Source organism: Benincasa hispida, chromosome 12, assembly GCF_027475165.1.
Source record: "Benincasa hispida cultivar pf3 chromosome 12, pf3_genome.v1.1, whole genome shotgun sequence".
Lineage (NCBI taxonomy): Eukaryota > Viridiplantae > Streptophyta > Magnoliopsida > Cucurbitales > Cucurbitaceae > Benincasa > Benincasa hispida.
The window spans coordinates 55,562,491-55,580,210 of record NC_143489.1 but is presented as its reverse complement, the minus strand read 5'-3'; the positions used below and the strand labels follow the sequence as shown (position 1 = coordinate 55,580,210).

Sequence of the window (17,720 nt, the reverse complement as noted above, 5' to 3'; positions counted from 1 at the left end):
ACATTAGAGCACGTGCACATCTTGGGTTCAATTTTTTTTAGATGTGTTTGTCTTTGTTCTCTGATTTGCCTTGAGGTTCTCTGATTTGTCTTACTTTCTTGAGGTTGGAATGTTGTAGAGCTAGAAATGAAAAGTTATATGTATTGGGAACTTGTTTGTTTTCCACAACTTGTTCTTTGAAGTTGATCATTGTTCATCATCTTTTCTTACTAGATTTACAATCATGGATAAATCATGGATGCACAAAAGTAGATTATCTAAAGATTATGAATTGGGTGTGGAAAACTTCATAAAATTTGGATTTTCTAATACAAATAGCTCCTATATTTGTTGTCCTTTTTTGGAATATGAGAATTGTGAAAAGCATAGTAGTAAGGATAATAGAGATCATTTATATGTCAATGAGATTGATGAAAGTTGTAAAATTTGGTTTAGGCATGGGGAAAAACTTCCTAACTCATCATTTTGTGGAGAATCTTCTAAGTTTGACACCCATATGTATGAAGAGATTAGTGATGGGAGTTTAAAGGAAAGTGTTGAAGTTGCTCACGAGGAATATTCAAGAGATCTGAATGGATTTGAGAAGTTGCTTAATGATGCTAAAAAACCATTATATGAAGGGTGCAAAAAATACACTAAATTGTCCACATTAGTCAAATTGTATAATTTAAAATTAGATATGGATGGAGTGATACTAGTTTTTCATAACTACTCAAAACCTTAAAGGAGATTTTGCCCACCAGCAATGAGCTCCCAAATTCAATGTATGAAGCAAAGAAAACTTTAGGTGCACTAGGAATGGAATATGAGAAGATTCATGCATGCTCTAATGATTGTTGTTTGTATAGAAAAGAATATGCAGATGTAATTGAATGTCCTAAATGTGGTGAATCAAGGTGGAAAAACAGGAAAGATACAAAATGTGGAAAAAAAACAAATACCTTCAAAAGTGATGATATGGTACTTTCCACCAATTTCACGATTCAAAAGGCTTTTTAGAAGTATTGATTGTGTTAAAAACTTGACTTGGCACGTTGATGAAATAATTGTAGATGGTAAGTTACGACATCTAGTAGACTCTCCGACTTGGAGGTTAGTAAACTCTAAATGACCAGACTTCGGTCTTGAACCTAGGAATCTTCGTTTAGCATTGTCAGCCGATGGAGTAAATCCACATGGTGAATTGAGTTCTAAAAATAGTTGTTGGCCTGTAGTGATGGTTATTTATAATATTCCACCATGATTGTGTATGAAAAGAAAGTACATGATACTATCAATGTTGATTTCAGGTCCAAAACAACTAGAAGGCGATATTGGCACATATTTAGCACCACTGATTGAAGATTTAAAACTTTTATGGGAAAGTGGTGTTGAATGTTATGATGCTTATCGAGAAGAACTATTCAACTTATGGTCAGTTTTATTGTGGACAATCAACGATTTTTCTGCATATAGTTACCTAAGTGGATGTTGTATAGGTATAAGGCGTGGCCAATTTGTGGAGACAATACGTTTTCTATAAGATTGAAATATGGGGAAAAATGACATACCTTGGACATCGAAGATTTCTAACACGAAATCATCCATACTGGCATAAAAAAAAGTCGTTTAACAGTCAAAAGGAACCTAGTACAATTCCAGAACTATTGTCTGGGTAGGCTATATATTTAAAAATCAAATATCTTGAATTTTCTAAAGAAAAGAAGAACAATAAAAAACAAACCACGAAAGGAAGTCAAGATATTGACTTTGGTGGCTGTTATTGCTTTTGTAGACTTTAGCTTTGACGTTTCTTTCCAATTTTGATCGTCTATATTTATGTTATAAATCTTTCGTAGGTACTTGCACTCATTCTTTATTGATTCAAAGGAAAGTTCACAATACACTTTTGTATATCCATCTCTCATTTCCTCTGGACATAACTCTCAGGAAGTTAAAAATCGAAACCTGTGTAGTAGACTTATGGTCTCATAAGCAAACCAATTAATTCTTACTCTTTTTAATCCTGAGTGAGTTAAAAGATGTTTTGTTTTTATTAATTTCAATTAACAATAAAAATACTAATTATATTTTATTAACTAATGCTCATTGGGCGTTACTTACTATAAATGCATATGATGATACTGTGTACTACCTAGACTTAATAAGGACAACATCACGGGTAGATGTACGATATTTAATCGACACGTAAGTTAACCTTTTTCATTTGTAGTGTTTTTTTTTTAAAGTATACTTTATTTTAGAATAATTTGTGGTTATTTCTTGACAAATAGGGCAATTGTAATGTGTCAATCTCGAAAGAATAATAAAAAACAAGTCGGAAGAAAACCTTATGGAGAACAGTAAAGGCAAGTATAAATTAACAATGACTACTTATTCATCATATTAAGTAGACATCTAGTGCGTAAGGATTACTTCATTCTTATTTGTTGGTTTTTTCTCTGTAGTGTTCTTTACAAGTTGGGAGCACCGAATATGGATACTATGTTATGAGGTATATGAGGGATATTATGACCAAAAGAAGCATTGTCATCTCAGATTTGGTATGTTATCGTTATTTCAACATTTCAAATAACATAGAGAAAAATATAATCTATTATAATATTTGGCTTTTATGTTTGTAGATTGATATAAGGAAACCGTACTCACAAATCGAGTTAGATGAGGTGCGGATAGAGTTGGTTAAATTTTTAGGTTGCTACATGTGATCGTGGTTGGTCACTTTGGATGTGTTTGTTTTGGCTGATCAATATCTGGATTTACTTCATATCCATATAGCTGTAAATATCTTTTGGTATTATTCAAATATGCACGGGGGTGGGGGATAGTTTTGGATTGGTACATGTGTGGGTAAGGATGGTTTTGTTGATAGAAGTTTTGGAAATGTATTTTTTGAAACTGTTCATATTGGGTTAACTGTTAGAATTATGTTCCTCATATTGTTTTGGAAATGTCTATATAGATTGAATGTTAGAATTATGTTCCTTAGGTTGTACTATTGACAAGTTAAAGAAGTTAAGTTTTTATAAAGAGATATTGGTGGTTTTATGTTGATATATAAGTTTATCAATGCGTGTATATTGTTTATTTGGTTGATGAATAAATGTCATATATGAAAGAGTAAAACAACTTGCAGCAGAAGTATCAAGGATCCATAAGCTTTCTAATTCACTAATTTTAGCAAAAACTAAAGCATTCTCTTCTAAAAAAAAAAGGTTTTATGAACATACCTTTGATGAACTCTCCAAGAAAACGCTTGTTCAGCTGCTGTCTTCACTTGTTATCAATGTGAACCACTTCAAAGCCTTCCCTACTATACTCTTGAAGCTTTAGGCAGAGTTGTGGGACCCAAGAATAGCTTGAAGATGTGAGGAAACCAGAGAAACTCACAGCAGCTTGACTGAAGAACACAACTTCTTCAGAAAAATTTCTCTCGAAATTCTATATTATCCCGCCTCCAACCACTCCAATTTTCTTTATATATATATGATGAACATGCAAAGAGATGGAATGCATGGCTTGCAGCTCATGTTGAGAGAATCAAAGTAGAGAAAATAATTGATATGGTGTTTCTGCATATCTCCAAAAGGATTGAGGTAATTGAATATAACTCATCATAGACCGAACCATGTCCAAATGGTTCGATTTCTCCTTTCTGCAACACCGTTTTATTGTGGTGTTCCAGGTGCTGTGAGTTGGGATTGAATTCCATGATCTACTAGATAGTTCTGGAATCACAAATCCATATCCTCGATCAGAGCGAAGTGTTTTAATTCTTTTACTTAAATGATTTTCAACTCAGCCTTAAATTCTTTGAACTTTTCAAGAGTTTCAGACTTATGACTGATTAAGTAAATATAGCCATGTCGAGAGTAATCGTCAATAAAACTGACGAAGTACTCATATCCTCCTCGAGCTTTAACATTCATCGGACCACAAAGATCTGAATGTATAAGTTCAAGAGGTTTTTTGGCACTAAGACCTTTATCAGAAAAAGATCTTTTTGTCATTTTTTGTGAAACCCGAATCCCAATTTTACACTTAAGTGTGTTTTCTTATTTAAATTGTCTTAATTTCCACTTAATTGTGTGTCCCTATTTAAATTTATATAAATAAGTCGAGTAGGTTGATAGAAAGTTAGTGTGAAATGGTGAAGAAGGAATGAGGATTTGAAAGAGAAAAATATGGAAATTGAGTTTGGGAAATTTCGGCTAAGTATAGAGAAGTTATGTGAAATGCGTTATGGATGAAGAAAGGATTGAAGAACTGAGAACAATATGGGAAATTATTTTGGGGAAAATCTGGAAAAAAACGTGTAGAAGTTGCACGGAGACAAACAATTCGCAGTAGCTAAGAGCGAGATCGTTGAGAGCGAGATCATTGAGATCAAGACCAGCGAGATTGGAGAGAAAATGGTAGCAAGCGAGATTGGATAGAAGATGGGAGAGAGCAAGACCAGCGAGAAAGTGGGAGAGAGCGAAAGTAGAGAGAGCGAGATTTTGAGCTAGAAAGTTGGAGAGAGCGAGAGTGGAGAGAGCGAGATTTTGAGCGAGAAAGTGGGAGAGAGCGAGAGTGGAGAGAGCAAGAGCAACCCGTGCGTCAGCCACGCCTTGTCCGATGCTGCATTCGAACGTCACGCCCACGCCTCGCCTATGCATTGAACGGCCGAGCAAGCTTTTGGGTGATGTATTTGGACGCGTTGGGGTGGATTATGCATTTAAAAACCCTAATTTGAATACAAACAAAGCTTGAAAACGTAAGGGCAAACGTCAATTAAAATCTAGGTGTCCGATTAAGAGAAATTCTTAAACCTTAAGAAATCGTGTTGGATGCGTTTGGGAAGAACACATTGAACCAAGGTGAAGTCAGCTTACGTTGATAAAGGGAGGATTAAACATTTGGCCATGCAGCCAAGTAGGTGTTGTCAATCCCATGAGCAATTTGAATGCCTATAAATAGGGAGTTGGGATTTCATTTTCAAATCATACAAAAATCATAAATTTCGTAGAGAAAGTAGAGGGCAGTGAGGGTTCAGAGGAATGTGTCAACTTTGGACGAGGAGATCTTCCAATCTACTCGTGCGTTTGGAGTGATTTCAAAGCCATCTGAAAGCTTTGGAAGTCTAGTTTTCAAAGTAGGGCTGCCGGAGGAAAAGGCTCAAAGGAACTAGGCTGGAGGTTGAGAAGAAGGCAGAAGGGTTAGACTGTCGGATCAATCTGGGCTAGTCTTGAAGATTTTTAAACTGTTTTGATTACAACATTTACAGAAAGCATGTTTGCGAAAATAATTCTCATGCCTACTAGTTTTATAAAGTGGTTTCCAAGCAAGTTTGAATTGTGATTTGAATGCATACATATTGTTGAAAAACTATTTACATAAGTTGATTTTATCCAGCATGTGTTATCATCTTTAAAGTCATGTTGTATATGTGTTATACTGTACATGCTTTAAAGAGAAAAGTTGTTTATAAATAGTTTTGGTAAAATGCGATGTCGAAGTACAAGGAGAAGGCATCCACCCAACTAGATACTGAAGTACAAGGAAAAGGTATCTATTGGTACTGAAGTACGTTTAAGAAGGTACCAAGCCAACGGGATACTGAAGTACGTTGGAGAAGGTATCCTAGTAGCTCGATACTGAAGTACAAGGAGAAGGTGTCTGAGCAGTAGTACATAACGTGGCCACAGGTGAATAAAGTCAGAGATTTAGCAAAAGGGTTCTTTCTGGACTAGTAGTTGGTGTTGGGATTATTTTACCAGTTATACAGTACTTTGATTTGAGAAATGATTTTACTGTTTTATGTTTAAAACAGTTTTATATACATTACGCTTGGAAATTGTTTATGCTGCATTAAATTATATTTCAGATAAAACTATCTTCTGAAATTATGCATGAGAATTTACTATGTTTTCTCGGTCACTCACTAGGCGTAAGCTCACCCTGTTTTCAAATGTTTTGTTTCCCCTCCCCCCCCTAAAGGTAGCGGTCAAATCCTCTGAAGATAGCTCAGTATCTGCTCCACCACTAAAGGATGAAAAGACTTGTAACCGTTTGCTAGGTGGTTACTGTTAATATTGTACACATGTTATTATTGTTCATATAGGGACTAGGGTTTGTGGGTTTTGGGACTTATAAATCTAATGTTGTAAATACTCTAAACATATTAGGTTTCTAAGTTAATAAATTGTGGGCCTACAGCCATTCCATTGCATATAATTTGTATCAGAGTTATTCCGCAGGAGTTTTTAAGCAATAAGTGTCAGCCTAAGGGTTGTTAACTGCTGCAGTCACGCCATTCTCTAGGCTAAGAGGGTGATTTGGGGCAGGGTGTGACATTTTTCCCTCAAGACATGATTCACATGGAGGTAGGGTACTATCTTCTAACTGATTTAGATGACTGTTTTTTTACCAATCTCTCAATCCTGTTTAGATTGATGTGACCAAGCCTAAGGTGCCAAAGATAGGTGTTAGGAGAAATTTTCCGACTTTTATTATGAGTTTCAGCTGTTTTAAACATATCTATATTTAACATAGCTTTTGCTTCCGTTGGTTGTAATATGTATAAGTTGTTTGCAAGTCTAGCAGAACAAATGTGAACACCTCTTGAATAAACAAACAATTCATTATATTCAAAAGATACACTGTACATATTCTCTAAAAGATAAGAAATGGAGATCAGATTCCTTTTCATTTTAGGTACAAAGAACACATTCTTGAGTAAGATAAAAGAATCTCCAAAAAAAAACTTCACATCTCCCACTGCTTCAGCTGAAATGACTTCACATGTGCCCACCTTGAAAGTCATATCATATTCAGAAAGTCTTTTCCAAGAACTAGTTTCCTGTAGAAAAGTACAAACATGATTAGCGGCGCCTGAATCTAATATTTTCCACTACACATGTTTCAACAACTAATAAATCATAGTTTCCTTGTTTATTCTTTTCTGCTTTCTTTTCAGCTAGATATTTTAGGCAATTACGCTTCCAATGCCCAACCTCTCCACAATGGAAACATTTTCCCTTGGGTGTTTTGTTTTTGTTTTTCTTCATAGCGGTTTTCTTTTTCCCTTTTCCTTTCTTTTTCATCTGTACGATTTTATCTTTAGAAGAAGAAGAAGGACCAGTTTTCTTATCATCAACGGTTTTCGTACCAGACGTAGACCCTTTGTAAAACTTTTTCGGTTTAGAAATAACATTTGTTTCCTTTTCCTTGAGTTTCATCATCGATTGATAAGTTTGCAATTCATTCAATAACGTCGTTAATTTATAAGTGATTTTGTTCATGACGGAATTTGTCCTGAATAGCAGATAGCTCTCAGGAAGAGATTTCAGTATCATGCTCACTTGACTTGTTTCGTCTATCATAGCCCCGTGAGCCTCTGCGATGTTAAAATGGACCACCATGTCAAGAACATGTTCTCTCACGTTGGTCCCATCCTTCATACGTGTCACATACACATATTTAATGGCTTCATGTCTAATAGACGATGACGGTTGCCCAAACATCTCCTGTAATGATGCCATGATCTCACGAGCTGTGGGCATGACCTCATGTTTCTTGTTGAGTACATCAGATATACTCACCAAGATATAGGCCCGGGCTTTTTCGTTCGCCTTTACCCACCCATCATAAACATCCCAAACATTTCGGGTCATCGTTGAACTGGGAACTGGAGGACACTCCTTCGTTAACACAAACCTCAAGTCATCTACTACTAATACTGTATTGATATTTGATTTCCAATTGGAATAACCCTCTCCGTTAAATTTGTCAGAAGCAAGTAGTTGTAAAATCGAGTTCAACATTGCTGAAACATTTTAAACAAATTCTATTGAATATGCATCTAAATCCATTTTAGCAAAACTAATAAAGTACCCAATAAATCTTTATTTATTTGCAACGATACTTCACATAAGTGATTTAGAACAAGTGCTACCGTGGGTCAGTCAAGAATTCCTTCACAGAAGCAAGACAGTTCTTGACCAAATACTATTATCTAGAATAACTCATATCCCAATAATTCTTTTGGTTATCGTTTTCAGTCAAGATCTTTACTAACACTTAGTAATTCTTATAAGTGTGACCTGCCATTTTCAGATCTTATAGGATGGTATGAATAATCCTCCGAGAGAAAAGACAATATCTAAGATGGAACTATAAGACGCTATTCATTTTACTGAAGCTTGGGTTGTTCCGAATCCTATGTTACAACCTTCCGTAGGGATTGCCGCGGGTAACGACTAGCTAGTGCCGCATAAAAACAATAGTAGGCACAACATAGGAATCTCACGGTTCAAACTAATGGAGGAGACCGTAGGACAATGTTGACACATTTCCTTCACCCACTTACTATGAACCACTTCCCTTATTCACTTTGTTATTAACCCATGCAAACATTTTCTGTATGGAGCAGTCGAGGTAGAATCGACAAGAAGCCGAACATGGATCTCACGGTGTGAACTCTTGGGGATGTGAGAGATAATAACTATATATCAAATATATTGTTAATCTCCCACTGAAGTGTTTTAAATGTTTAGGTAATTTACTTAGGCATGACGGCTAATTTTATACAACCTAAGTCTAAGTGGTTTATCCAAATATAACTCTTATAATTGGATTTAACCTACAATGTCTAGGTGATAAACTATTTTATTACCTCACATCGCTCACGCAAGCTCATAAAATTAGTTAACAACTCTCAATTATTCGGTCATAATCCCCAGGTAGAAGGTGTTCCATAAACCGTCAACTTAAGTACCCCCAGCCTTAGACAGGTTTATGAACCGATATGAGTTTGTAACCGTATTTTATAAGGTAACAATCTATTTTAACGATTAAAATTAGTTGTTAACTTAAGTGAGCATGCAGCTGTTTTTTGTTATGGATTTTAAATGTCTAACCAATTTTATAACAACTTACAAAATTTAGACATGCTTAAACATCCACAACATTCAACAAAGGTATCTAATATAACTATTATATTAAACATAATCCTAACATGCATATTATATATTATAATAATTATAACATACTGTCAATTCATGTACATGCTTTCTATGGTGGGGTTTTAAATCTACATGGCATACTGTATGCATATACATGATTTTATTTAATTATCACATACATTTCATGCATAAACAATTAAATACTAACTGTTATGGTTTTTGTTTTGGCATAAACAATAAAACAGACAGCTAACTATTACAAACAACTTCAAAACCGTCTTCGAGTCTGAACTTGAATTGGGCTGGACGAGTCTGAACTGGACCAACAAAGCCTGAACCGGACCAACCACAACCATTTGAGGCTGAACCAGATTGAACCTTGAGTAAACCGATCAAACCGGTTGCTCTCAGTCTAATCTCAATATGCTGTTAAGGCCGAGTGTGTAATGCCTAGATGTAATCGTCTAGTGTCATCGCCTGGGGTTGAGAGGAAGTACATGATCGCATAGTGTTTCCTAAAACCTGAACGATCGTTTAGCTCTATCACATAGGACTAAATGATCGTTTAGTTCCATCGTAGTGCAATCGCTTAGCTCCATCACATAGTACTAAGCGATCGCATAACACCATCACCCAGCACATTCAAGTCGTCGTTTAGTAACCGCCCACAGCTAAACGATCACATAGCTCCATCATATAGAACATCATCGCGTCGCATAGCATTTATCTACACGATCGGTTAGCTCACGACCAAACAAACGCTCAATGCTATCGCGTAGCATTTCATCGCATCATGTAGCGCACATCGTTGCTGAACGATCATATAGTGCCATCGTTTAGCAAAATCAACGAATCGTCTAGTTTCCACGATAAAAACTAAACGATCGCATAATGCTATCATATAACAAATGAATGCATCGCTTAGCTCCCGTAGGTACATGATCGTTTAGCGTTCAACATCACAACGATCAGCGTATATTACTAAACGATTGTCTAGCTTTTCTTCTCATCGTGTAACGTCTGAATCTAAACAATCGTTTAGCAACTGGACCTTAGCAACAGATTTAAGCAGAAGCTGAAAAAATCGAACAGCAGCTCGACCTCCTTCGCTTGTTTCTTCAATTACATTTTAATTTCAACTCTAATGACTCCAAATAAATTAAAGACTCTTGCTAACACATAAATGCTCATCAAACAAGAGCCAATTATAAATTTAATTGAGAAATTAAAGAGAATTAAAATTCCAAAACAGAGAAAACCATAGTAGTGCATCAGTTTCATATATCTCATGAAAAAACACCCACCTTGCCAAAATTAGACCGAATTGAAAGCTTAAAGGATGCTCTGATACCAATTGAAAGAGGAAAAAAACATGCAGCGGAAGTATCAAGGATCCATAAGCTTTCTAATTCACTAGTTTTAGCAAAAACTAAAGCATGCTTTTCTAAAAAATGGGTTTTATGAACATACCTTTGATGAACTCCCCAAGAAAACGTCTGTTCAATTGCTGTCTTCACTTCTTATCAACGTGATCCATCTCAAAGCCTTCCCTACTATGCTCTTGGACTTTAAGCAGAGTTATGAGACTCAAGAACAACTTGAAGATGTGAAGAAACTAGAGAAACTCACAGTAGCTTGACTGAAGAACACAATTTCTTCTTCAGAAAAATTTCTCTCGAAATCCTGTATTATCCCCTCTCCAACAACTCCATTCTTCTTTATATATATATAATGAACATGTAAAGAGATGGAGTGCATGGCTTGCAGCTCATGCTTGGAGAATCAAAGTAGAGAAGATAATGCTTTTTGTGGGAGCATAAAGATGATGGTAATGGAAAATACCCATTTTCCATTTTTGTGCAACATGCAAACGATTTTCCATTTTCTTTTTAAAATAAAAAATGGTATTAAATCATTTTAATTCATAATTTGATTTTCTTAAATTAATTAAAAAATTAATTTAATATCAAATATTAAATTAATTTTTTGCACAATAATCATCTTTATATTTTTAAATCATATTTAAATATTTATTCTCTTGTTCTGTTTAATTTGAACGTTTCAAATTAATTTCTCAAGCTATCCTAAAGCTTATCCATTTACGAGCTAGTAGGGGAACCTCACGGACCTACAGACCATGGGTTCCAACGATTCGAGATTAATCGGCTAAACTCATTAGTCAGATCTAACACCCATTCGTTAACTAATGGGACACTCCACTATAGCTCATAGTTGAACTCCCCTCACTGTAGGTATATTATGTCCACTTAATAACCATAATCAGTAAGTCGATCCTTCACGGGTTGATCGTAATCACAGCTAGGTCAAAAATATCGTTTTACCCTTGTGACTACATCTTTTTCCTTAAGTTCCTACTGATCCTCTAATGAACAATTTTGATTCACAATCTCTATGAATCAAATCCTTTCTCTATCATGAGAAGGCGGGGCCCCGACTGTTCAAGACCTGGAGTCAGTACTTAAGAGAACAATCTATCTGCTAACCCTAAATAGGGTAGGAGTGAATTCCATCTTACAAGGCTATGTCTCCAGCTATTCATCCGGTCTTATCCCCAAAATGGTAAGCTTATTGAGCAGTGCTGTTATACTACTCTCACCGTTTGCAGATCAAAGGACAATTCCGAATAAACAGGAGTTCATAACTAGCTCAGGATTAAGATCGAGTTAATCTACGTTATATAATAAATGAAATAGTCAGTTTTAACAGTAAACGGTCGTTATAAAGAAAAATGACTATTTTCGTGGTCCAATTTATATGTAAACTCATTGCATAGGATGCCCCCACTCTCATGTCTCAACATGAACAATTTGTGGATCACATCGTTTGTAGCACCTTACAACTTCTTGTAACAACTACAGAGTGGGCCGCATCCAATAGTGTTACCAGGATGAGATACTCAATTTCATCCATATACTTATTAGACCATTTAGGCTATATACTGTCAACTTGATCCTATTTATGTCACTACATAAAGTTACAACATTTAGTTTATAGCCAAGGATGCGTTTATTGGATTTTCATAATAAGATGCAAAATCAACATGTCATTGTTATGACTCATCTTTCTTTTATACATTGCAAGTTTATTATGAAAACCATCTATCAAATTTCTTTTGGACACTTGGTAGGTTAAAGATGGATTATCGCTATTTTGGAGATGTTATTTTTTACATTACATATCGAATAAATAAGTATAACATGATATGTGCACCTTTTACTGGAGTGAACCATCATAGACAAAATATCCTGTTTGGTTGTGCACTTTTATTTGATGAGACAACAAAATTATTTATTTGGTTATTTGAAGCTTATCTACAAGCAATGGAATGCCATCAACCTCAAACAATATTTACTGATCAATGTCAAACAGTGGCCAATGTAATTGAAAACGTATTTCTTAAGACTCAACATCGACTTTGTCTATGGCATATGAGTCAAAATGCTCCTAAGCACCTTGCTCATTATTTAAGAATGCGTGATTTCAAAATATTATTCAGTAGATGTCTTTACAATTGTGATACTGAGAAAGAGTTTGAAGATGTGTGGAATCAACTTCTAACCATTATTGATTTGTCTCAAAGTTCATGGCTTAGAACTTTTTTGAGTTACCAAGGAAATGATGTCCAGCTTTTAGAAAGCAATATTTTTCTTCAAGTACATTGTCAACCCAAAAAGGTGAAAGCATGAATAGTATTTTTTGAAGTATGACAAGTAAGTCTACATCACTTACATAATTTATTATTCGTCATGAAAAAATGCTAGAAAGGATTCGTCGAGCTAATTTGATTGAAGACTTCAAATGTAGTCAAACTACACCTAATTGTGCAAGTAACATTGGAGGCATGATCCATCAAGCATCCAAAGAGTACACTCATGCTAATTTTCAAGAATTTCAAGATGAGTTGTTTGAATCATTATCGGTAGGGATTGAAAGGATTAGTAACGATGAGAATCATTGAATTTATAAATTAGTGAAAGATAGAGATATGAAAGAGTACTTGGTGAATTTCATGTATTCTGATCAAATTATCAACTGTACTTTGTAAAAAGTTTGAATATGTATTTGCACATAAGAGTTCTAAATTTTCATAATATTTTTTCCATTCCTTCTCGATATATCTTAAGGATATGGACAAAATATGCAAAAAAAAAAATGGATTAGGGAGAAGTAGTAATGAACGAGAACTAATTAATAGAACAACTAAAGAAAACATTAAGATGAGTTAAGTTATGCAGAAAGCTATTTGTTTTGCCAATAAAGATGTATTGACAAATGAAACAGCTAAAATGGTTGAAGATATTTTGGATAAAGGCTTGAAAAGTATTGAAAGTATGTTGAGAACAATGAAAATGGATGATTGTCATGTGGTTAAAGAGGTTGAAATCGATAAAAATGTCGATGAAGAAAAAAACATTGAAGGTAGTACTCATGAATCAAAGCCATTTCATATTTTGGATCCTCCACGTCGAAGAATGAAATGAGTAAAAAATGTTCGAATAAAGAGTCAACTTGAGAAAAAGTGCAAGAAAAAGATCAAAAACATTGAAGCTCAACCTAAAAAAAAAAAAATAGAAAAAAAAAAAGTAGTATAGTTAGTTTCACCTTTTTTTTTTTTATGATTGTAACTTTATCTACTCTATTAATTTCTTTATGATATGTTACAAGATTTATAATGATTTCTATGATGTTTACCTATTTAAATGGAGATTTTAAGAACACAAATGTCCACATAAATTTTAATTATACAGTTGGATGCTCAACTTATCCAACACATCAGACTCCAAATACTTCATTTTATAATACTAGTTATCCAATGCTTCTATTTACTTAGGTATTTGTTGTATAGTTCAATAGCATTTTTATTTTCAAATAAAGCTATATTATATTATCATTTTAATATTCTGGATTATCAAATTAATTTATATTTGTTATTGATGTTTGAATATCGGATATATATAGGTATTGTATCCGAATTGGATTCCCAACCAACCCTCTCCAAATTACAACGGCACGCAATTCACTAAAGCAAATACAGCTCCATTTCTAAATGAGAAGCGCCAACATGGTTAAAATAAATGATTTTGATGTGTGGAGATAAGATGAAGGGAGTAGAATTTCAATTATGATTTCAATTTTATTTATTGTCTTCTCTTGATATGAATTTATTATTTGCATATTAAAGTCTTTTTTTAATGAATTGTTGAATTAGTTTGTGAAAAAAATTATTTAATTATTCAAATTTAAAGTTACAAATAAAATATATCATAATGAATAACCATAGATATAAATATAACATAAATATAATAACTATACTGAAATAAGTCATTATTCTTGTTTGTTTTATTTTAAAAGCACACAAAATAAATGAAAAAAATAGTAAAAAAAACAAATAGAACTAGGAATAAAGAAGGGAAGTAAAATTAGTTTGAAAATAAAAGTTAAAAAATGAGTATATGAGTTGTTAGGAAAAAAAACGAATACATGTGTTGTTAGAGATGGACAAATATAAAAAGAATAAATAGAAAACATCTTTCTTTTTCTACATTCAAATGAAAATAATGAAGAAATTGGTAAAGAAGACAAAAATAAATAATGAAGAAATTGGTAAAGAAGACAAAAATAAAGTAGTAAGTAGTGAAAAAAGAAAAATAAAAGCGAGCGTGAAGAGTTAGAAAAAAATATGAAATAGATAAAATGGAACAAGTTAAAATTAGGCATATAAAAAATAATATAAATCAAACATGGAGAGAGAAAGTTGTTAGTTAGAAAAAAAAAAGAGAAGTAATGGTTCTTTAAAAGTATTAGTCGGGCCGGTAAAAATTTAATATAAAAAAATATGATGGTGACACATGTCACATATGGAGAGGGGAGATATGGACTCCTTTCATACTACCGTGATTAGATTTTTTTCTCATTGGAAGTGCCACACCATCTATCACGTTAGCACGTTGACTGTTGACTATGTATGTGTTATGTGCCACGTCATTCATTTCACCTTTGATTTCGCCACGACTGATATCATATTATCGATGCATCAAGATTTTCCAAGACACTTCAAAACTTTCAAATTGTTAATAAATAAAAGTAGGTTTGTTTTTATCAAAATATTAATTAATTAATTAAGATTAATTAATTTGATATCAAGAGCCAACCAAAATAACTATCCACGTGGGTTTAAAAACACTTTTATTCATGAAGTTTGAGTTTCAAAAGAAAAAGAAATTCATTATTGATATGGAACAAATAATTTAAAGATCAAATCAAGAGTTTTTAATCTATTGAATTAGGCTGGAAGAGGAGGAAGTTTGCATTCTAGCCTTTTGGCCTAACATTACCTAACTATTTATTTAAAAGATTTAACTCACATTAAATGTTTTAATTTTTAGAAGTAATATATTTAAACATTTTATTTTATTCGTATGATTTTTTTAAGAACAAAACAGAATTTTTAATATTTAATTTTATAATATTTTTGTAAATATATTTCAAATATATAAGCAAAACAAAAGAAACTAAACCACAATCATTTTATTTTTAAAATATTTGAATAATTTGTTTTTCATTTTGTTAAGAGTGTATTTACACAAGTTGTATCTTACTGAAAAGGTATATGGTATTAATTATGTATAAGGGACTAAAAGTTCTCTAACAACATAGACTAAGTATACATTGACCAAGAATACATTAACACTCTCCCTCAAACTAAAGGTGCTAAAGTAGGAATCAACTAAGTTTGTTAAGCAATTGGAGGAAGCACCTGTGGGATAAAGCTTTTGTGAAAATATTGGCAGGTTGCTCAACAATAAAAACAACTCGTAAAAATAGAGTTTTACTCAAAAAATGATGTTGAACAAAATGACAATCATTCTCGATATGTTTTGTACGCTCATGAAAAACATCATTGTGAGAAATCTGGATGACTATGATTGTCACAGTGAAGGATAGTGGAAGATGGCTGAGGAACTCCCATATGAGCAAGAAGTCGACAGACCCACAATAACTCTGACGTAGCATCAACCAGGGTGAGATATTCAGACTCCATACTAGAACGAGAGACAACACTTTGTTTCTTACTCCGTCAAGAAATTAAAGAGTCTTCGAGATAGAAATAGTAACCTGTGGTAGAATGTCGGTTAGAATGATCACCAACCCAATCAGCATCAAAGTAACCAGATAAAACCAGGGAAGATTAAGATGAGAACTAAAGGCCATGTCCTAGCGTCTCCTTGACATAGCGAAAAATATGAAAGACAGTAGTAAAATGAATGCTTCGAGAGGTAACCATGAACTGACTTACAATGTGAACGACATATGCAATGTCGGAATGAGTTACTATTAGATAAATAAGATTGTCGACAACTTGACGATAGAGATTGGCATCTTTGAGGGGAACACCATCAAACGAAATCAAACAAACACTAGGGTCGAGTGGTTTTAGGGTTATAGTAGAGTCAATGATCCCAGAGCGCACCAATAAGTTTAAAGCATATTTCACTTGAGACAATGAGTAACCAACAATTCTCATTGATACTTCAAGACCAAGAAATTAACTAAATGACCCAAAATCCTTCATCTCAAAGTACTTGCCAAAATAGTGTTGTAGATCAAAAATAGCCTAAGGATCATCCTTAGTAATGATCATATCATCCACATATAGAAGAAGAAGAATAATACCATGATCCGTCTAACGCATAAAAAGTGTCGTTTCATGAGAACTTGATGTAAATCTAAGTTGACCAATGGTGGAACTAAAAGTTGCAAACCAGGCTTGCGGAGCTTGCTTCAACCCATACAACATCGATGAAAGAGACGCACCTTCTGAGATGGAGGAGAGACACCTAAGGGTGGTTGAATATAGACTTCCTCAGATAAGGCCTCATTAAGGAACACATTCATGACATCCATCTGGAAAATAGGCCACTGTTGGCTGCAGCAACGGCCAAAAGACTTTGAACGGATGTCATCCGGGCCATAGGTGCAAAGGTCTCTTCATAATCAATCCCATATTCCTAAGAGTATCTTGTTGCCACCAGTCGAGCTTTATATTGTTGAACAGAACTATCAGAGCAAGTCTTGATCTTGTATTCCCACTTGGAACCAATGGGTTTTTTAACAGGAGGCAAGTCAACATAGTCCCATGTGTGCATCTTTTCTAAGGCCTGGAGTTCGTCACTTATAGCTTGCTGGCAAAGAAAGTTAGTATTCGCCTCATGAAAAGAGTTAGGTTAAACCAAGGAACTGATAGTGGAAAAACAGTGAAAGTTTCGAAGACGAGTGGAGCATCATATAGAAGAAGTAGGTTCAAACTCCCCAGGTAAGATAGATGACGGATCAGGATCAACAGAGATGAGCATAGAGTGCTCAAGCTCAATATTATGAGAAGATGAATATGAAGGAAAAAGATCAATGAAACCATCAGGAAGAGGACCTGAAAAAGAAGCATGAAAGGTCGAGAGATTAGAGAACATTGTATGCTCCCAAAAAGTGACATGACGAGAAATGTGCAATCGGTTCGAAAGAGGATCCCAACAACGGAAACCTTTGTGCTCGGCTCAATTAGCTGGATCTTGCTCACTCGGCTCGTTGGGGATATGACATGGCGGGCGATTTGATTTGGTTCATCGGATCCGCAAGCAGAGATCCAGTGGGCTAGCTTATTGGGGGTTGGCGCAACATCTACAAACAGGGGGCACTCGTGTGGTGGAGATCTCCGATGGAGGTGGAGATGGACACGACAGAGTTAGGGCGAGCGGT

The 17,720-nt window shown here is 34.4% G+C and overlaps 1 long non-coding RNA gene and 1 pseudogene across 1 annotated transcript; one reads left to right on the top strand and one right to left on the bottom strand.

Annotated features, from left to right (window-relative positions):
- The first annotated feature begins 223 nt into the window (after window positions 1-223).
- LOC150032079 (uncharacterized) lies at window positions 224-2,708 on the top strand (annotated as a pseudogene).
- Window positions 2,709-15,557: 12,849 nt separating this feature from the next.
- On the bottom strand, window positions 15,558-16,882 carry LOC150032078 (uncharacterized). Its single transcript, XR_016525467.1, has 2 exons — window positions 16,264-16,882; window positions 15,558-16,082 (listed from the first exon to the last, which is right to left on the bottom strand). It is a non-coding gene; the product is annotated as an uncharacterized LOC150032078 (long non-coding RNA).
- Window positions 16,883-17,720: the final 838 nt, after the last annotated feature.